This window comes from Felis catus, chromosome B3 (assembly GCF_018350175.1).
Source record: "Felis catus isolate Fca126 chromosome B3, F.catus_Fca126_mat1.0, whole genome shotgun sequence".
NCBI lineage: Eukaryota > Metazoa > Chordata > Mammalia > Carnivora > Felidae > Felis > Felis catus.
The window spans coordinates 127,450,862-127,474,023 of NC_058373.1; the positions used below are offsets into that span (position 1 = coordinate 127,450,862).

General features: G+C 37.5%; 1 long non-coding RNA gene across 3 annotated transcripts in view; it reads left to right on the plus strand.

The window, feature by feature from the left end:
* The window catches only part of LOC109501194, a 77,112-nt gene extending 54,447 nt beyond the window's left edge, over positions 1-22,665 (plus strand). For all 3 annotated transcript variants that reach the window (XR_006599875.1, XR_006599876.1, XR_002743211.2), the window contains 3 exons: positions 3,123-3,241; positions 15,400-15,453; positions 16,928-22,665. This is a non-coding gene — a long non-coding RNA (uncharacterized LOC109501194). The remainder of the gene's footprint in view (positions 1-3,122; positions 3,242-15,399; positions 15,454-16,927) is intronic.
* Positions 22,666-23,162: the final 497 nt, after the last annotated feature.

Genomic DNA, 23,162 nt, shown 5'->3' on the forward strand with positions numbered 1-23,162 from the left:
CAGCTTTCACCACTCAGTATTCCCTCCCATCTTTATGGAGCGATGGAAAAAGAATGAGCAATACACCAATCAAAGGGACTCTGTGAGATGTAATAAAAACATTCCTGAATTCTTGATTACTTCCTTTTTTTTTTTTTTAAATGAAAGACAAAGGCTTCCTTTCAGGTGTGTAGGCCTGAGCACCCACTGTTGAGTCCGTCTTACACACTCTGGTGCTGGTTTGAGGATCAGGAAGAGTCTCTGCTGGCATTAAGGTGTTGACAGAGAGATATTTTGTGGAAATGATTCTTTGGCTGGTAGATTTTCTTCAGCTGCCTCTTTTCTCCCGAGGAGAAATTCCATCAGGCCACAAATGTGGAAATAGAAGATGAGGGGGAAAAAAATCTTGCTTTAAGTAATTTTAATTTTAGGTTTTGTGGGTGTTCTTGAAATGTACTAGGGACATACATGCCCGGCTTCCCTGCTGAGCCTCTGCCCAACAAACATCAGAGCAAAAAGGCACTGTTGCAAGGGAAGCTTCTCAGAATTTCCCTGGTCCACAGTGGGGGCCTAGAGGAAAACGGATTAAAGTCCACTTATATATATATATACTTTGGTATATATGGATGTAGAATCTTGTCAAAATGCATGTCTCTGACTAGAAAGGCATCTGACATTAATAAGTTTAACATAAAAGGAGTACAAACCCTGGAGTGGCTTTCAATCCATTCGTTCTGCTCTGATACACAAGACCGATAAAACTCGTACTCGGTATACCAGCCAAAGTCATGCTCTGTATCCAGTGAGAGAGTGATAGGACTAGAAATAATCTCAAATCATTCCTGTTTAAGAAAAGGTAAATCATTTGCAATTTTTTTATGTTTTTAGTCCTCATAACAAAAGACACATAACTTACTCCACCATTACCTGACACATCGGTGAGACTGGAGTAAGATACAGAGCATGGTATCTTGAAGCAACTCTACAATTGACCGTTCTAGTTTCTTCTGGAAACCATAGTCACTCTTGGAAACTCCCAATGACAACCCATGCATCATGCTTTTATTATAAAGGTCAAAACGGGATTTTGCTTCTGTCCATCCGGCTATACCCTTTCTTCTGGAACGTTAGGGTAGTATGCTTTGCTAGCTTTTTCTGAATCCTGTAGTTACATTTCTTCTCTGTTAACGTTGTTCCATGACCCTACCTGATAGCCAAGAATGCTTATGACTTTCTACATTTTTGTATTTTTAAATTTTCTCAAAGTTGCTGTGTGTGCGTGTGTGTGTGCACTCACGTGCATGTGTTTCTTTTCTTTTTCTCCTCGTATGGAGTGCTTTTCTAGAGCATTGAAGAAAATAACTACTTCATACTGGAAACTTCAACCTGGAAAAGTTTTACTCTGGAATTTATTTTTGTTATGAAAGGGAGACATCCATATATTAGATAATTTATTAACATCACACGTGTTTGCGACGGTACTTCTATCATATACCAAGTTGCACGTCTATAAGAATCTGTTTCTAACCCAGACTTTATTACCCCATTTGTCTTCTAAGTGCCAAACTGCAGTGTCTTCATTAGATTCTTGATATAGTCTGTCTTAATGTCTACAAGTACAAACTCCATATCTTTGCTTACTCTTTGTCAACATTATCTTGACTATTTTTGGCACTTTTCTGTTTCATGTGACTTTGAGGGATGTCTTGTCAAATTCTAAGAAAAATAAGGTGTTATATATTTTTATAATTGTATTGAATTATAGATTAATTTTGCTATAATGACAGCTTTATAACTCATTAACATGGTATATCTCTTCATTTTTTCACATCTCTTTGTGTCCTTCAATAATTTTTTATAAAATTTTTTGTCAAGAATTTGCATGGTTTTCTTGTGTGTTTTCTAGTTACATTATGCTCTTGTTGCTACTGGAAATAAGAATTTTTTAATTTTACTTTTCCTAGTTGGTAACTAACGATCTATGGTAGCCTAATATTTCTAGGTGAATCATGAGATAAGAATGCTTGTGACATTTTTATTTGAATTATTATAATTTGACACAAGACTGTCTAGCATTTTTATATGGTCATAATATCTGACACTAAGTAAAGTTATTCTTTTCTATCCACATGTTATTTTCCCCTTTATTTTTCAACCTTCCTTCATTATTAAGTCTTCAATAAAAGAAAGACATTAGCCATTAATTAATCATACTAAAATGGATGTACAGAAGTCATAGGAAAAAGTGTAAAAGATTTTTCATGCTGAGATTATGCTGCAAGCAATATCTAACTTTAGTTCATATTTATTCTTAAAATTATAATTTCCTTCTCTGTCCTACAGTCAAATTTTTAATTCCATCTCAGACAATTGAGTTGCTGGTGGAAAGCTTTATGGTTAATCTTTGTTCTCTCTGAACATTCGGTCCCTGTTCAAATCTGACCGAATCATTGTCACTCAGCTCAGATCCTTATGACTCTCCAAAACTTCTCTGATGTTCTCAGACCAACGTGCTTGCACTCTTTTGAATTTTTACAGCAATAATTTTCTAGCCAGTCCTGTTGAATATTAATTACACATGATATTAAAACAATTATTCCATTGGAACAGCGATATTACATGTAAGTTGTAACTTAAATATTTTCACTTTAACATCTTGTTTCTCAAACCGCTTTCTGTTGTTTTTGTTGGGGGAGGGCAAGGTAGAAGAAGAGAAAGAATCTTTTTTTTAACATTCATTTATTTTTGAGAGAGAGAGAGAGAGAGAGAGAGACAGAGTGCAAGCTGGGGAGGGGCAGAGAGAGAGGGAGACACAGAATCCAAAGCAGATCCAGGCTCTGAGCTGTCAGGACAGAGCCCTACGTGGGGCTCGAACCCACAAACCACGAGTTCATGACCTGAGCCAAAGTCGGATGCTTAGCTGACTGAACCACCCAGGCACCTGGAAGAGAGAGAGAATCTTAAGCAGGCTCTGTGCTGTCAGTGCAGAGCCTGTCATGGAGCTCAATCTCACGACCCTGAAATCATTACCTGAGCCAAAATCAAAAGTTGGTCAATTAAGCTACTGAGCCGGCCAGGTACCCCAAACTGTTTATTTTAAAGGTCTTGAAGTTACAGACTGTTCTTTGTTTGCTTCCCACTAGGTGAATGAAAACTGTGATTTTCTCGAATGGATATTCATCACAGGTGGAGAGACTTCTTCCACATCTCCACCTAGCTTTTCAAGGATGAGCCTACTGGAGCTCTAGGGTTCTGGATCCGGGTAGGGGACCACCGAAAACTCTCCCTAGGGTGACGCTCAGTGAACAAAAGGGCAAATTTGCCCTCAAAAGTTCAAATCTATAGAGTCACAAGTGTTAGATTCCAGCCCAGAAGAAACACAGGCATGGGATTCCAAACTATAAGAACCACAAACAGGCTGTGCTCAGAATTAAAGCTTTGAGTTGGGAACTGCCTGAGGGTGTTCTGAGGGAGGATCCCCATCTCAATGTGCCCAGAAAGTAGAATCATAGCTTTGGTATGTTCAGAGGGCAGGACTCCCCACTTTAGTGGGCGTTAAGGCTTTGGAATTGTTCATGGCCTGTTATCCCTCCCTTTTGGAATGGAATATCTATCCAATGGCTGTCCTGAAGTTGTGTTTTAGAAGCATATCACATATTTGATCTCATAGTTTTGCAGCTTAGATTCTCACGCATATCTGGTTCAAGTGATATTTAAATGAGACTTTGGATGTAGACTTTTGAATGATATGTGAGAAGGACATGATTTTGGGGGGGATCAGAGTCAGAGTGCTATGATCTGAATGTCCCCCTAAAATTTATGTTAAAATCCTAATACCCAGTGCAATGGTATTAGAAGATGAGGACTTTGCCAGGTGCTTGAGTTGTGAGGGTAGATCCCTCATGAATGGGATCAGGGCTCTTATAAAAGATCACAGTACCCCATACCCCCTCCATGTGAGGACACAGCAAGAAGTCACTGGAAAGGTGGCACTTAACAACTGGGAAGACGGTCTTCACTCAAACTTGACCATTCAAGCACATTGGTCTAGGACTTCCAGTCTCCAGAGCTGTAAGCAGTAAACTTCTGCTGTTTATAAGTCATTCAGTCTGTAGTAATTTATTATAGCAGCCAGAACTTACTAACACAATTTCCCACTGGGCAAAGACTGTGATTTGTTGAAACACTCACCACATGTGTAGATATTTCTTCTTTATCTTTCACAAAGCTTTTCCAGAGGTCTTCATAAATGGTGGAGTGTTGAGTAAGTACTTCTCTAGCTAAACAGACAGACTCTTTTCTTATTTTCATAGGCTAAAATTACTGGTAGTTTCTAAATACATGAAACTTTGCATTTCTAAAAATTATTTTGAGCATGGGATTTATGACAATCTAATCTAGAAGTAGATAATTTTTCAATTAGGTGGGAGACTTTTTCAAAGAGAAGGATTTACTCCATGTGCTTCCATTTCTACTCTCAAGTTCCCTTCTTCTCTCTCAAGGGCTTTGTGGAAACAAACAAATACATATTTACATATAAATATAGCCAACAAGTATCTTAGTTTCAGTTGATCTCACTTTAGTGTGTGACCAAGTAAAATTAAAAAAATATATATATGCCAAAACACATAGGAAAATTAGAAGATTCTTGTGTAAATAGGGTTAAAAAACCAGCATCGCAGCCCCTAAACACTGCATTTTGAATTTCTTTCAAATAATAATATGTAGCCCAGGAAAAAATAAATAAGAAAACAAATTAGAACTTTCAAAACAAGAAAAATGTCAGGAGTATAGGAAAAAATGTAATGGTGTATGGCAAGCAAGGTAAAAAAGGAAACTGGGCATGGAAATAGTGAAGGAAAAGGAAGTCAGGAATGAATGAGTGGTCAAGAGATCAAAACTGCCAAATGAGAAACATTTCAAAAGTGACTTCTTGTTTTTAAATGTGATACAATTTGGGTGTTGTTATGTGTGTATCGAATTCTGTTCCCTCTATGGCAGGACCCTGGAATTCCTTCCATTTTATGTGAACAGTGGTGTTTTTTCACTGTTGTCAAAAACCAGAGGAATTATTTTGAGTTTCTGGCAAGGTCTTGTGACTGCCATAAGTTATAAGAATTTTGAATCTTCCCCAGACACCCCCACACACAGACGCACGTGGGCGTGCGCACACGCACACACGCACACACACACACACATGCACGTGTGCATGGACACACACACACTCCTGTTTGTATATATTTCTAATATGATAAGTGCAGCTAATTTGGAAGATACCACTAGAATATGTCAATTCCACTGATTTTGAAACTTCTATCAAGAGATTGTATTTGATCATATTAAATGGATTCTGGAGAAACCCATTTTTTTTTCATCTTGATGAGAACAGGACTTTTGAGTTGTGTTTTAAAGAATATAGTTTGAAAACTTCCAGAGGATTAAATGTGAATTACCAGATGAAGAGAAATTATAACTAAGTGATGAATCTAATGAAACATAAGCCAGAGGAACCCTTCTCATTCATTCATGCTCTGGTTGTTTAACCAAAAGCCATGTTTTGATTTGCACTGCACCTTCGTTTATTTCCTTGTTTAAGTGAAACCTTATGACACAAATGACAGCTCAGTCCCTCTGCACACCAAAGCCATGAGAAGAGAGAGAGTGGTCTGCCACATTCCCGACAGTGCTGATTTAAGGGTCTAGGTGCCTGGCGCGTTTTTCCTTCTTCTCCCTTTGTTTTAGTTTCCTGGCTACAAACTGACATTTTCCACTCGTTTTAGCCTTCGTGATATTGGCACATATGCTACACAAACCAGTAGCCACAGCTTTAACACATCAATCTTCATTTAATATGAAGCCTTTAAAGGTAGAAATAATATGTTCCAAATTTGCCGTTGAAGAAATGATACTAATGTAGTTCCTTTTAAATTCTGAGAGCTAGAAAAGCTTGGGAATGATTTTATAAATTTCACAACTATGTTTTTTTTTTTACTGTGGAAAATAAGAAAAATCTCAGAGCTGATCTCAATTTCCCTTTCTCCCTTCCTCTATTTCTTCCTTGAGAGAGTCCCAGAAGTGCTGAAAGAGACTCCCTCTCACATCTTAGCCTTTTGAGTTTAAAATGCAAATGTGAGGATTAGTACAAATAATGCAGTTTACAAAATTGTTCTTTTCTAATTTCCTAGGTAAAGGTAATTTACATTTATATTTATCTGAGAGCTAATGATCAGAAAATATGGATGACTCTCTGTAGGAGATGATATTACATGTTCCAAATCCTAAAAGTTAAAGTTTCAATTAACAAATAGATTCTTACTGTTTTCCTATTCTGAACAACTGGCCTGAGATATTTATAGATTCTGTATGTTTCACTCAACAGGTACCATGAATTTTCTCAAATATATGTTAGTAATATTTCTGAATTGCCATTTTAAAGTTTTATTTTTTTTTTCAAAGTTTAGCTTATGCTACAATTTTGAACTTTTCCCCTGGCAAGTGTCCGGGGTACCTTCTCTCCCCAGCTAGTTCTCTTAAGTTCTCTCCCCCTGATGACGGCAAGATCATTTGTGAAGGAGATCCTAGATAATGCCATGTATTACAAAAATCCTCTAACTTTGAGATAGAACTAGTCTGGTATGATGCTCCCTGGCCCCTGGCTGACAATCTCCCCATCTTAATTCCTGTAATACAGTTTTTACAAATGACAATATCGATCACTTTTTAAAAGACCGTTTAAGAGGAATTTTAGGCTCACAACAAAACTGAGGGGATGATACAGAGATTTTCCATATAACCCCACACATGCACAGCTCCCCCCATTCTCAGCCTCCCCTACCAGAGTGCGATGTTTGTTACCACTGATGAACCGACACTGACATCTCACAATCACCCATAGCACAAAGTTGATGTCAGAGTTCCTTTCTGTGTTGTGCATTCTGTGAGTTTAGGGAAAGGTGTAATGACATGTGTACATCATTATTAGTATCATACAGAGTATTTACATTGCTTCTAAAATCCTTGATGTTCTGCCCATTAGTTTCTTCCCTCCACAAACCCCTGGCAACCACTGATCCTTTTATGGTCTCCACAATTTTCCCTTTTCCAGAATGGCATATAGTTGGAATCCTACAGCATGTTGCCTTCTCAGATTGGCTTTTTTTCACTTAACAATGAGCTTTTAAGATTCTACCATATCTTTTCATGGCTTGACAGCTTTTTAGTGCTGGCTATCTCATTATTTGTACATACTCCAGATTATTTATCCATTCACCTACTAAAAGACATCTTGATTACGTCCAAATGTTGACAATTAAAAATAAAGTTGCTATAAACATCAATGTTCAGGTTTTTGGGTGGACATAAGTTTTCAACTCCTTTGAGTGAGCATCAAGGAGCATAACTGCTGGATCATATGGCAAGAATATGTTCATTTTATAAGAAATAAAAAGCCTGACGTGGGGCTTAAACTCACAAACTGCAAGATCATGACCTGAGCTGAAGTTGGATGCTTCACCGACTGAGCCACCCAGGTGCCCTTTAAATATTTTTTAGCGCTTATTTATTTTTGAGAGAGAGAGAGAGAGAGAGAGAGAGAGAGAGACAGAATGTGAGCGGGGGAGAGGCAGAGAGAGAGGGAGACACAGAATCTGAAGCAGGTTCCAGGCTCCGAGCTGTCAGCACAGAGCCTGATGTGGGGCTTAAACTTATGAACTGCAAGATAATGACCTGAAACGAAGTTGGTTGCTTAACCGAGTAAGTCACCCAGGTGCCCCTATATCTATTATTCTTAAGTGAAGATTTTGTGCTTCTGTTTTTATTCCCCTACAACATTAGCAACATGAACAATGAACAATGTTCCCTAATGGTGGAGTCCATTTTAATTTTCCTTGTGTGTGTGTGTGTGTGTGTGTGTATGTGTGAATGCTTTTATTTTTAAAATGAGTTTTATTTTATGTTAAAGATATCCATATGTTTTCATGTTTGTGTCAAATAGTTTCTATTTATTGAAGACCTACTCTGATAGCTAATCTTATGTGTCAACTAGGTTATGGTGGCCAAATATTTGGTCAAACACAAACCTAGATGTTGCTGGGAAAGTGGTGTTTAGATGTGATTGGAAGAGGGGTTAATGAAAATACCTACTTAAAGTAATTCACAGTATTCAGGATTTTTTGTTTGTTTTTTCAGCCACGCACCATCTCAGGGTTTACAAAGCATATTTGTACATTCGTTAATTGCATTGAACTTCAGGAGTACTCTGCAAGGTAGGCTTGGTAGATAGAGTCTCTAGTTTTTACAAATGGAAATGCATTTCAGAGAAGAGAAATGAGGTTAGGATCACACAGCTAATAGATACTAGAGCTAGTATTTTCCACAATTCACTTAGTGTGAAAAATTTTATTAAATATTGCTTAACTCTTAAATAATGCTTATGTCCTTTAGCGGACTTATGAGACAAATAGTTATCTATACCTATTTATATCTTTAGGGCTTTATATGGTAAAGAAAGAGAGGTTTGAAAATGCTAGCTTCATATCGGAATCACCTGTAAATCTTTAGCATATAAACACATTGAAAGCTTTCCCAATATGCAGTCTGGCGTTGTATGCTGTTTAGCTCAATAAGAGTTAAAGGCAGCATTTTACCTCATAGTTTATTTTCCTTCCTGAAAAAAAAAGTAATTAGAAATAACATTATTGGGGGTGCATGGGTGGCTCAGTTGGTTAAATGTCTGACTCTTGGTTTTGGCTCAGGTCATGATCTCACGGTTTCATTGATTGGAGCCCCACGTCAGACTCTCTAATGACAGCATGGAGCCTACGTGGAATTGTCTCTCTCTCCCTCTCTCTCACCCCCTCCCCCACTCATCCTGTCTCTCTCTCAAAATAAATAAATAAACTTAAAAAAATATTATTGGGAAGAAAAGTGGAGTAAGAGGAAAAACGGACAATCCAATTGAAACAGCAGAATAATGCCTATCTTGAATTGAAGATAGCATATTAATGCTTCTACTGAAATTTATTAAGTAACTTGAAAATGAATAATGAGGGCACTATTAATAATCTACATATAAATAATTTCTATAATTTAGCTTGAAAAATATTAATTTTCATGAGTTTTTATTGTATTGAATGGTTTCTTACATATACGATAAATCTTGGGATCCTTCTCTCCCCCTTTTCCATGGTTAAGCATCATGGCTCTATGAGGCAAGACATAATTCATGGTGGTTTCTATTAGGTTTCCTCACTGAAAAGTAGAATAAAACAAGTGACACTTTGGGTCTTTTTGCACAAAGGCAGCATCTAAACACTGCTGTTTTTCAAGGCTTGATTTTGAGCTGTCATTTATAAAATTTCACATATTTAACTAGAAATGACTTAATGTTTCCTGGCTGCCTATGTAGAAGCATCTTTCTTTTGTTAGGCAGGAAAAAGAAAGTTCAGTGTGGTCCAATTTATTTTCAGGGGCATTGAATCATGTTTTCTTGGACACATTTATCTATGCTCCAATTAGACAGGCAATGATTTGTACACTGAGCACTTGATCAATTTGAATTATCAACGGGGGATGTGAATGTTCTACTCCTATGCCTTTCTTTTGCTTTCTTTCTAAATTAAAAAGAAAAAGGATTTTTATGAATTCTAAATATCATAAGGAAGTATATGTTTAGAGGAATATCTTCATTGCTTATGACTGAACTTAATTCTATTAGTGAAAAAGAAAGTACGTAATATTTGGGGCATATAACTTCCCAGTCACTTAGTAAATTACCTCTCCCAGTGAAATCACCATCAACTTATTCATCAAATGTTTATGCAATGTCCATTATGTGTGAGTCACTGTATGTATAAGTCACAATGAATGTTATAAGGAACTGAGTGTACAAATTAGATCTTGCACAATTATAAAAGATCTGTGGAATTTAAGGTCTGGAAAAATAACTGAAGGCTGTTTTTCTTTTTTTTTAATTTTTTTGAACGTTTATTTATTTTTGAGACAAAGAGACAGAGCATGAACGGGGGAGGGGCAGAGAGAGAGGGAGGCACAGAATCGGAAGCAGGCTCCAGGCTCTAAGCCATCAGCCCAGAGCCCCACGCAGGGCTCGAACTCACGGACCCCGAGATCGTGACCTGAGCTGAAGTCGGATGCTTAACCGACTGAGCCACCCAGGCTCCCCTGAAGGCTGTTTTTCAAGTCAATCAGAGAATCCAAGCCTCTCAGCTACCAAAGTGGAAGAGGGAAACTCATGGGGAAGTCTACGGGAAGCTGTTGACCTTCTGTAGGTGCCTTTTCTGTGAGCCACAGTCAAGCTCCTGGTGATGGTCCTAGGTTTGCTGTGGTCAGCTTGGCTGGCAGTTAGAAAGAAGAGTTAGAAGAGGGGCAGAGGAGAATGATGACAGCCAGAAATTTCAGGGGCATCTTTAAATTTGTTCATCACTGAATCTGAATATGATGGTGTTGAGAGTAATGGTAGCTACTTCACTTTGCCTACCAACCCTGTCTTAATTGTTGACTAATTCTGTTGACTAATTCTGACCAAGAACCATCTAGGAAATGCCTTCATGAAGAATTATTTTACAGGTGAGATAAAAAATATCCCCATTAAACAATTTGTTTATTTTGTTCCTCATATCTTATTTTAGATTGGGTTTCCTAGGGTAGTTTTGAGAAGCGAGATTTGAGAGTGATTTGCTAGGAAGTATCCACAGGAAAACCTGGTAAGGAAGTAAAAAAATAGAGTGAAGAAGAGAAGGAGGTCAAGAAAGCATGTGACATCACTCTAAATTACATAGTGGCACCCCCTGGAGGCAAGCATTGGAGAAAGTAAGTCATAGTTCCAATTCTGACTAGGGACAAAGGAATGAGGGTGATTTTATTTCTATCTCAATGAGATAATTCTTAAAGTATGCCTGTGTAAAGGATGTGATATACAATTTATTCCGCATTTACATAAATTCAGGAAAAATGCACTCTGAAAGTTTGAGGTAGTCCTCTAACAAAGAGACACATAGATGTTGCTATTGAAACTGCAGCAGGAAACACAGACTGCGTAAAAATGGCAAAAGGATCCATGGGGGAATGCACAAAGCATCTTGTATACAAGTGACTCTAAATCAGAAGTATATCCACGGTTATATAAATATAAAAAAAATTAAGTATACCTACATAAGGACAAACAGGAAGCTGAAAAAAAGGAGGGAGAAGTACTGTTTTAGTTATTGAAAAAATATGATTTTTAAAATTTCTGTAATATGTTTAATATATCTATAAAAATAAAAAGGGGGGAAATGGAGACCTGGGTGCGATGGTGCAAACTTTTCTGAGTGTGTGCAAGCAGACTTCTGGAGTCCAGGTGAAGAGCTATGCTGCCCCAGCCACATAATGCTCCGATCAGTCTGCGTATACTGTCAGAACTTCAAGTATAACAGTGTAGTGGCTGTTGATGGTCTCTTAGCACCTGAATATACACACACCTTCACATAATTCCATCTGGTACTCCGATTATTTGATCAGTTATTACAAGTCTTTGAGCAAAAAGAAGAAAAAAAATGTTAAAGGAGATCCTTGTCAATCCATTGATACCAAAGCTATCTGGTTGATTGACCCTGATTATTTTAGGAGATAACATTCTACTGGTCTAGGACATTGCATTGAAAACCAGACAAAAATCTAATCGTACTAATCAGATTAAATGTGAAAGTGGAATCGGTACTCCTTTGAAGCATATTTGAACTTTTTGAGGACTGATTTTATAATTGCTATTCTCATGGAAGTAACATGCAATACCAAAATTCTAAAAAAGAAAAAAAATTGTAAAATTTATGCGACACAATCAAAAAGGATTTTTACAGCATGATGATTTTAATGACAGTGTAGGTATCCTACTTGATAAAGAGAAATTGCTATATTCGAAGCACATTTTGGCACGTGGAAGTAGGACTGCCCTAAAAGAGGTTATCAACACATGCACATATGTGTGTGTAGATAATCACATATATGTTATATGTGATTTCAAATCCACTTAAGTGAAGTTGTTGTAACTCACTTGTTCGTGACAAAGACAAACAAAAGTCGTTTTTATCCAAAAAGTAAGTTGTGTTAAGATGTCATCATCTTATGTTCTTACTGATAAACTCAGTAGCTCAGCTGCTAAGGGTTGCCACGGGGCTTACCAATACAAGACATAAGAAGCAATGATGACAGGGGACACGTAGGCTGGATACCGAGAGTTTGTGAGGACCATCCTAGAGTGTTTGGTCTAGCCAAGGAAATATTTTGGGGATTCAGAGAGCTCTCCAAAGACCTTGGACAATTAGCTCCTGTCAAGTGAAGGCGATTCTTACTGGCAGTGGCAATAGCCTTGCAGAGGCCCCTCAAGGATCATCTTGCCCATTAATACCAGTGGTCTTATTTCTCTATCATGCTCTAGCTACCAGGGACTTTTACTTCTGCCCTGGCAGCTGGATGTTAGCTCTTGGTTGACTAAGCCATCTGTCCTGAGCTCCAGCTTGTATAAAGGTACACCTCAACTAAATATGGACTTTATTTCTTTCGTCTCCCCTTGCCTGGAACAATAGTGTGATTAATCTATCATTGGTTTGAAGTATGTTATTTCGTAATTGGCTTACTGAGGGACATCATCCTGTATGCTATAGGCTGGTGAAATTTCCACAGTGAACCTGTGTTAAGTAAATTGCTGGCAAAGAAAAACTCAGTCCCTGAGCATAATTTTGCCCCTCCCCCAAACCCCCAAAACAAAACAACATGTGAAAGTAAATAGCCAAAATTTATTTATATAACTTGGAGAAATATGTCTTAGTATGTTTGGGCTGCCATAACAGAATACCATAGACTGCATGGCTTATAAACAGCAGAAATTTATTTTTCACAGTTCTAGATACTGAAGTCCAAGATCAACTTGGTGGCAAAATCAGTATCTGGTGAGGACTGGCTTATTTGTTCATAGAAAGCCATACTCCTGCTGTGTGCTCTTATGATGAAGAAGCAAGGGCACTCTCAGGGGTCTCTTTTATAGGAGCACTAACCCCATTCACGAGGTCTCCACCCTCATGACCTAACACCTCTCAAAGTCGCACCTCCCATGCCATTGCATTGGGGATTAGGTTTCAACATATACATTTGGGGGAGACACAAGCATTCAGTCTATAACGACATGTAAATATGCTGTAAGTATTAAGAGCTCTATTATTTCCCTTTAATGGCACATATTTTTAAAGTTTTAAATAAGTTAGATTAATATAATTTATGTTGAAACAGTTGATTGCTTTATTGGGATTTTAAAAATGAGATTTAAATTTGGGGAAAACAAATCATACATCTGAAATTTCTAAAGATTTGCCAACATGTTAGGAAACCTGATGGTAAAATTATGATTATATGTCAAGTTTTTACATTTGGATGTAGTGAAGCATTCAGAAAACCACTGCAAATTTAGTTATTTCATTTAGAGAGGGAGAGAATTACTTCTTTTAGAATGTATACATAGAATATGGCTTGGCATCCATGATTTACATATAGTATTTCATTTAATGTTCATTAGAACATAGGTCTTGCTCATTATAGCTAATAAAAATATGATACAAAATTTCAAGTTATAGTTTCTTCACGTTGGAGCCCAAGTTTGAAATTATTTTAATCAGACACCAAACTTAGGACATTTTCATGTAAAAAATTCCTTGATAATCCATGAATCCAATACTCTTTTTGTTTCTTCCTGCAACAAATGTCTGTTGAGTGTCTAAAATGTGCCAGGTAATAGTCAAAAAACAATAATAACAATAACAATAAACCAAAAAAACAGATGCACCTGCTTTCACACACACAAAAGTTGAAACTAATGGAGGAAACAGATGGTAATTTAAAAATCAAAAATCTATCATTACAAAGTTTAGTATGTACCTGGCTATATCAAATAAACATGTAAGAAAAAGATGTTCCCTATCCTTTGAAGACATAAAAAAAATCCCTCTAGAAACAGGGCAAACTTGGGGAATATGTGGGTGAGCCTGGTGACAATCTGGGCAGATAAACTAGCAAATGCAGAGCCCTTGATGCAGCTTGAAAACTGAGTGTCCATGTGGATGTGACAAAGGAATGGGTCATGGTTGATGAGACAGTGTAGAGTAGCAAGGACTGACAAATGGATGCATTATATGACATACTGAGGATTTTTGCCTTAACCCTACGAAAAATCAGACACTTTAAGTGGATCAAGCTGGAAGAGAGAGTTTCATTTTGAAATTGCTGCATTTTAGATGCCTTTGAGAGATCCAAATAGGGTTGTTAGATTTGTCAGTTAGATATGTTGTTCTGGAGACCGGAAAAGAAGTAAGGAATGAAACAATCACAGAGAGTTAATATAAATATAGGTGGCTAGTTATGTATTTAATAAGCATGTGATTCATATACATATTTAACACACATAGCAAATTGTTTCGGTGAATATACCTGTGCTGTGCTAAGAGACATAATTAGGAGAATTTCAAAGCAAAACCCTTTTTCAGTATAATGCTATCGTATGACAGATGAATCAACAATTTTATATGATTCTTTTGTTTTAAATACTTTTAAATGTTTATTTAGTTTTGAAGGAGAGAGAGACAGAGCATGAGTCAGGAAGAGCAGAGAAACAGGGAGACACAGATTCTGAAGCAGGCTCCAGGCTCCGAGATGTCAGCACGGAGCCCAACTCAGGGCTCGAACTCACAAACTGTGAGATCATGACCTGAGCTGAAGTCGGATGCTCAACTGACTGACCCACCCTGGCGCCCCACTTAAGGTTTGGTATTCTGAGCAAAAATCACAGAATATAATGGCTCTTATACATAGTAATATATTTCTAATATGTCATCATTTTATACCTTATACAAAGTGTTGTTTGGTATTAAAGAGTAACATTTGGAACCCAGTTCACAGCACACTAGTATGCATGAGAATAGTTTAGACTACATATGCTTATTTTACTATAATAAAAGTGCTAGTTCATACATAAATGTGTAGTAGAGATCTATCTTTGTATCTCTGTACCTATCTATCAGTCTATCTATCATACACCATGTATCTATATCTAGAATTTCATATAGGTACATATCCATTCTACCAAATATCAGCTTTGGAAAATATGCTTTTAATAAAAAGAAACAGTTCCGTATATACAGAGGTAGGTATGAGCGTTCAAACTGCCAAAAAAGTGTGCTTTCACTTGATAAGTACTACCAGTAATGTTAAAATAATTGCAACTAATTTATCATAAATATATGAAGTAACATTGTGTATTTCGTAAGAGATATTGTAAGAGGCTTCCACTTCTAGAATGTAATAGATCATAGGAGGCTAATGCTTCTGCTGTACCTACTGAAAAAAAGTTGGATATTTATTTGTTTGTTTTGTTTAAAGATATCAGAGGTCCCGGGACATGCTACCTTCCAGAAATGACAGAGACATTACAAGGTGAGCTGCAGATTCCTGAAAATTCTTCCACGCATGAGGCATTTGGGATTTTAGGGACAGGTAGGAAGCTGCTTCGTGAAATTGCTACCTCCATGATGCTTTTATGCTTTCACTTTACCCTTTGAGGTAAAGTTAACAGCTTTATATCCAGTTAGAAAGTTCTTTATATTAATTTCTTTTTGTTCAAATAACTGCTGTGATTTGTATCTCCTAACTAGAGTGTTACTAGCACAAGTGGGGATTCCGTATGTTGTTTTTAAAATCAGGAACGGTATATCATGGTGGAGGTTGAAGATAGGATCCTGGTGGGTTTCTGTAGTCATGTATGCTCCCTACTGAGAACATTAGACGTTTACAGAATTAGCCAGACCAGGTGATTAGTGCATAGTTTTTCATAAATTTTCTTCTGTAAACATTTAGCCAAATGTTAGGATTATCACTAGAAGTGACCAATGTTCAGGTGTGTTTGAAAGAAACTGTTCAGCGCTTGTGTAAGGTTCTGGCCCATACTGCGGTATTCTGGGCGTGAGAAAGAGAGACCAGGAAGAAAACCTGTAAGGCAGGAAAAAAGCCATTCTAACATTTAAGTCAATGTATTAATGTAAATACCATTTGAATCATATTCAAAGGAATATTACAAGCATTTTAATTATTATAAATTGCTATACTATTTATTGGTCCATATCGTGATCCACAATGAGTATGTTGAAGACAATATCCTGATATAGCAGGTATCTGGAGTGTGAGCTTAAGGATGTCTATACATCTATATATCTATATATCTATATATAGAGATGTATATATATATTTAAGACTGTAGAATATAGATGCAGAAAATGGGAGAATATAGACTTTTCACTCTGTTGTATTTACCTTTGCTTAGAAATCGCTTACATAGATTTTCCTGAAAGCATATTTTCAAATTCGTATATTCCTAACTTAATTTTCCCTTCATACCAAACCTCGTCAACTGAAACAATTCCTAAATTTCTTTGCAATATTTAAAGTAGTCAAAAAGTTATTTGTCACCTCTACATTTTTTCCATAAAATAATAAAAAAAAATTCTATTAAAATAGAAGAAATCTATGAGCCAGAAATAAAATATGGTTAGCTGTGAGGACTAAGTAGAGAAGCCAATTTTGGCATCCAAGTGACTGAGCTTTCCAGCATATGTTCCAACATCTCATGACTTGTTACTTACAGAACAATTCACTTCACTTGCCCCCATCATAAAAATGAAAATATATAAATCATTCATCTTTCCAGATTTTCAGACATAAACCTGGAAACATCTGTGGCTTTTTGGTTCACTATGCAATGTTCAGACTAGTCATTCAGTGTTTGACTTTTTTTTTTTTTTTCATCCTGGAATCTGTTTCATAATCACTACTACCTGCTACAAACCCGAATATTTTGACAGAGTTTTTGGTTCCTTTCGTAGTTTTCCCGTGATAAGTTTGACTTTTTCCTCAGGATTTCTTAGCTAATGACAACTCTGACCTAAGTGCAGTGAAAAGCACCAGAATGATATTTGAAGCTGATACAACTGCTGGAGAAAAAGCCGAAAGAAAATACGAGATATTTCGCCCCTGAAGAAAATGCAAGTCCTGGGATTACAAACTCTGCTGATGGTAGGAGGTGAATTTAGTTTTAATTTTAGTTTAGTGCAGTTTAGTTTTAAATTTATTCATGATGACCCTATTCACTGTCCCGAAGTCAATGAGGAACTTATTCACAGAACCTTTTTGCAACGTGGGTATGAATTTTATTTTGGGGTGTATTAAAGATGGAGGCAGAGAAGCTATAAAAATAGTAAAAATCCTATTAAAAGCATTTTTCTTTTAAAGAAGATTGCCTTAATGTTGGGATCTTAATGGGATGAAGATAATATGTTACCATATGGTCTGAATTGCTGTTAAGAGTCCTTTTTTTAATCAGCTATTTATTTTGAAAGAGCAAGTCTGAATAAAATAAGGAAATGCTTTCAGATTTTTTCCATTATTTCTTCTCTCAAAATCTCAGCTGTAAATCTGGTTATCTCTCCTAATGAGGCACCCTACAGATTCAAACTTTAGTAAAGATTTCCAGTAAAAAAAAAAAATAGAAGAGGGTCACCGCAGGCAAATATTGTTACTTTTATTTGTCTTATGTTGTCTGAGTCTTAAATGGAAGCAACTTTTCCTCCAAAATTGCAAGCCAGGAAGACCAAGTTTCCAGAAAGTCATGGCGAATGTTTCATTTATACATCATACATTAAATTTTTCAACCAGCGCAAGGAACCAACGTTTCAAAAAACACATGATAAGAGCTGAATTTAAAAGATGAACTCTCCCTTCCCTAAAGGAATTCTTATAGAGAAAAGCGATATGCAGATGGCCAGTAAATTATTATACACATCAAAAGAAAGCTGATTATAAGGTAAAGTAGGAGAATAAAGGATATATTGTTGAAGACCTCCCTGGGATATATGATAACAGTGCCTAACTTCAGAGGTAATACTTAACTGAGTCTCTGATGTTGTTTTGAAGGATGGCTAGAAGGTCACCAGCCAAACAAACCAAAGATATTTTGTTAGAGGAAAGGTATATGAATAAAACCAGAAGCATGAAGTGGGATGGCATATTAACAGAACTGAATATTTCTTTAAACTCCTGTCAGATCAGGGGTCAAACACTACTCCCTGTTGGCTGGCCATATCCAGCTGCCACCAGTTTTGATACTTTTTGGAATGCAGCCATGCCCCTTCAGTTACTACTGTTTATGGTTACATTTTTGTTACAAAGGCAGTGCTAGGTACTTGAGACAAAGAACATAGAGTCCAAGGTATCAAATATTTACTATCTGGCCTTTCACAGAAAAAGCAATTGCTGAGCTTAAGTCAGAGTAAATGCATATATAAAAAAGAAGGCAAAGAGAAATGGTCATGGCCTTGATGCCTGAGAGCATGTAAGCCACTGAGTAATTTGGGTAGAAATGTGTTTCCAAGAGATCCATAGCAGCCATCAGCCATCTTGCTGTTTTCCTCCCTCCCTCTCTTTCTCATTCCTAACTTAATTTAACACCTCTTTACGTGCCAAAGGCCTATATTAAACAATTGAAGGAGAGAAACCCATTCATGAATTAGTAATGACTTGTACAGAAGGAATTCAAGGAACTTTTCTGTACTTTACAGCATTTGATCCTCATAATAATCTGCGAGCTCAGGTATTGTTGCCTCTATTTCACCGACTGAACACTTGAAATACTGAGAGTTGAAGTATTTTTTTTTCTGAACTCAGATAACTGATAAGTCGTTTCATTACAGGTCTCAGATTCCCAGAGCACTGATCTGGGAATCTGTGCTCTTTGTCAACACCAAGCAAGGTTTTAGAGCAAGCCTATTCTCTTGAAGACTAATCTAGCCCTACAGTTCTGACCCTTAATTTAAGTTGAATGTAAGGGTTGCTTTTGTTATTTTATCTTAGCCTCGTTGTCCCAAAAGCAGAGCCTGAAAAAGGCTTATGTGTAGGCAGTTTACTTTGAAGTGATTCCACAGAGCAGGAGTGAGGGACAAGGTCATGAAAAAGAGAAAAATGGGAAGGCAATCAGAAGATATGTTTCTGAGTTGACCACTGGCAGTGTTGAATTTTCCCCTGAGTTCTGTGCTCTTGGCAAATAGCCATGGTCAAGACATCTCCAACTTGTTGTGTTTGGGAAAAGACTTACTACAAACAACAATCCTTCCCTATACAACTTACCTAAGACTTCTGGATGGCTCCTGTGTTTACCTATGACAAGGCCAGACACAGACCCTTCAAATTCCCATTCTTTGTCTCATAGATAGTTGGGTGAGCTGTTTGTCTACACTCACTAATCTGAACAAAAGGAGCACTGACCTGATTCAACTTTACTTAAGTTTCTTTTCTCACCTCAGGCCCCTGACCTTTGGATCACCATTGGAAACAAGGTCTTCTTCATAGCCCCTCCTGAAAACGGACTGACCTTAAGGGGAAACACTCTGATAAACTCTTTGATTATACTGCTGGTTCAGCCTACTCCCCTACAGCCAGTTCTTTCTAGCTGGTTCTCAGGAGGGTTTTTATTTGACACCATGTGTGTGGGCTACTAATGTTGTATCTTATGAGATGTTCTGGATAGTCATGTGATATTCTTCTCAAAACTCTCTTCCAGTGAGATAAAAGCAAGGAGAGCATTATTCATCAGCTTCATCTTCCACTGGTTAAGGGTGTTCCTGTCAATGTTAACTCCACATTTCCCAGTTCACATTGGAAAGCATTGTGAATTCACCTCGCTACCACCGTCTCCCTTCCCCGACATTTTGGGGTTTCAATGGGAATATGATGGGAGCCTAAACTTCTACATTTTATAAAAGTTAGATGGTGGTGTTAATCTCATAACTCCTTCTGGGAGACAGTATTGTTTCTGATATACTATGTTGCCAAGGGACTGCAGAAATCAGTTTTAGGGTCTTCTACTTTACCCTTTCTGCCAAGAATGTCTCACTTCACAGTTTATAAAAACTATGTGATATTTTTTTAAACTATTAAATATACCTATCCCAATTATATGCTTGGGTGCTAGAAAATAGAGACAGGATTAGTTATGAATGTATTAGACCCACTGTACAATGGACTTGAGTCAGACTCCATCTATCACCTCTACTCCTTAAATCATCATTCTATCTGGAAAACCAAGACGGCACTTTCAGTCCCTTGGTATCAGTGCAAATTCAGACTCCATGTCCAACAGTGTCCAGTTCAAAAAGTTTGGATATTTACTTTCGCCCCATACATTGCAAAGATTTTCCTCTAGAAACTCAGCTTCCGCATAGGTGGACAATGGCTCTGAGGCAGGGAATATTACATTTAAAAACTGGTTGAAAGGTTGACATGATCAGTGATGTCAACTTTTGACTCACTAGCTCTCATTTCTTTTTTCTTAGTTATTCAAGTCAACTAACACCTATTTTTGACTGTCTATCTTTTCAGGACAAAACACCAGGATCCATTAATCATCTTCACAGATCCTGCAGGTCAAAGCAACATAATTACCATTTGGCCCTTGTGATCCATGATGGTCATTAATCCACCTTGTCCTTGCTCGTGGAGTGTTGCCATCTGGCTTTTGCCATTCCAGAGTTTACCATCTCCCATTCAAAATAGGGGTCCCAGTCAATAGGTATATCCCTACATTTAACCTTGCCCTGGAGAAGAGTGCTTTCACCAAAATTTTTAAAGATGCCACTACTCCTCTTACCTATACATTTCTCACTGCTTTAGCAAAGGGACCATTCTCCATTTCCTTCCAAGAGACTCATTTTTATTTTCTTGAGCCTTCTGACTCCTTCCTCAATAATCTCTTAAGCCACCTCCACTTTATTTCCTCTAGGCTGGTGTTTCTTAAATTTAAATATAATACAAATTATCTGGAAGCTTCATAAAATACATATTCTTACTGAATACATCTGAATTGACTTAAAATTTGTATTTCTAATACGCTCCTGTGTGATATCCATGCTATTGGTCTACAGATAACAGTGCCATAACAATGCTACAGGTAGACAGTTGTTATGTTCACGTTGCAAAAAGCCATCTCATCTAAGACAGATTCTAAGTGCTTCGAGGCCAATAAATCTTTTAAACTTGGACCCATTGGGCCAATACCCACAAGACCCATTCCACATTTTTTCTTGTTTCTTTCTGATATGTATTGTTGGTTTGCTAACTTCTTCATTATGTGAACAATTTCCTGGCAGAACAGAGACCATATTTTTCTGTTCCACTATGCTGAGCCTGGGTCTCTTGAAATAGGAATGAAGAACAAAGATGGGGCACTTGGGTGGCTTGGTTGATTAAGCGTCCAACTTTGGCTCAGGGCATGATCTCACTGTTTATGAATTTGAGACCTGTGTCAGGGTCTATGCTAATGGTTCAGAGCCTGGAGCTTGCTTCAGATTCTGTGTCTCCCTCTCTCTCTGCCCCTCCCCCATGCCCTATCTCTCTCTCTCTTTCTCAAAAATAAATAAATATTAAAAAAAAAAAACCTTAAAAAAAACAAGGAATGAAAGACAAAGAGAGCCAAACAGAAAGAGAAAAGCCAACCAGTGCTCAATGCATTGTGATCTTTGGAGGAGCATTATGAAATGCTTCTCAGACCTTTGCACTCCAAGAAAGAAAGAATTTCTTTTTAAATATGTGCATGATATCTCCGTTCGTTTGAACTTCCCTGAAGTTCTGACGTACCCAGGTATAAAGGCCGACGAAGTTTCAGTGGGCATCCCATGCCCTGGCTTCAGAGAAGCCCGGGGATTAGAGGTAAGGAGCTGTCACAGTGCACAAAGCTTTCACAAAACGAGCCACTGCAGTACCGGCTGACGCAAGAGATGAAGCCAGAGTACTTGAAATGGCACAAAACAGTTGTCCATTATATCTTCCATCTATCTTTCTGATCCCACCTCCCTGTTTGTGTTCCTCCTTCCCCATTCTTCCTTTCTACTCACTGCCCAGTGTCATCTGCCAGCAGCAGTCAGTTGATTACCAGATACAGTCTCTTAAATCTCTCTTTTTCTAACAAGGAGCCTGCAACTTCCAGCCTTTGCACTCAGAAAATGAGTTCTTAGCTAATCCTGCTGAATCAGAGGTCTAGATACCAAAACCTGCAAACCTGCAATCCAGCCCAATTCTACCTCTCGTTCTCTGGGCTTCAATATATTATTCTGTGTCCTCATCTGGAAAGCAAAAGCAATGATAGTACTTGTTAATGTGCAGACATTTCACTGTGACATGTGCAAAACTGTTCTGAAAACAGCAGAGTCCTAAACAAAACATAATCTGTTGCTTTTATGTGCTAACTAATTCATAATACCTAATGAGAAAGGCCTATGGAATGCTTAAAATACATATTCCTCCCAGAATTATTTGCATTTCAAAGGAAAAAAGTCTAATCAAAATGAATAACTGCTTAAAGGTAGAATTTCTAACATTCTGACGGGATCTCCTGCTGCTTGTTCTTTTGTTTTTTATTAGCTTCTGAGTATCCGTGCATACGTATAACAACCCTTTTCTGAACATTCACGGGTTGCCATGACCCTGCTGGCTGCTTTAAAGATCTTATTGTAGGGGTGCCTGGGTGGCTCAGTTGGTTAAGCAGCCGACTTCAGCTCAGGTCATGATCTCACGGTCCGTGAGTTTGAGCCCCGTGTTGGGCTCTGTGCTGACAGCTCAGAGCCTGGAGCCTGTTTCAGATTCTGTGTCTCCCTCTCTCTGACCCTCCCCTGTTCATGCTCTGTCTCTCCTTGTCTCAAAAATAAATAAAACATTAAAATTTTTTTTTAAAATAAAGATCTTATTGTATTTATTCCTCCCTATAAGCCCAAGAGATTGGTGTCATTATGGTTCCATTTAACTTATAATAACCACTGTCTTTAATGTCTTAAATTACGTTATAGTTAAAGCAGAATCAGTAAGTGCCATGGCCTGGGTTCAGATCCAGGTTTGAATGAAAAGTCTTCCAAGCTCTTTATTCCACCGGTTTGATTATACCTCTTGAACTGTCTTGGATTTCATGCCTGTTATCCTGGTCTAATTATTAATAACCCCATTCACTCCCTAAATTATCCCAATTTTCACGATAAGTTACTCAAAGATGTTTTGTCTTATTGGTAAATAAAGATTACCAGTATAGCAAATACTTCATATTTTTCATTCTG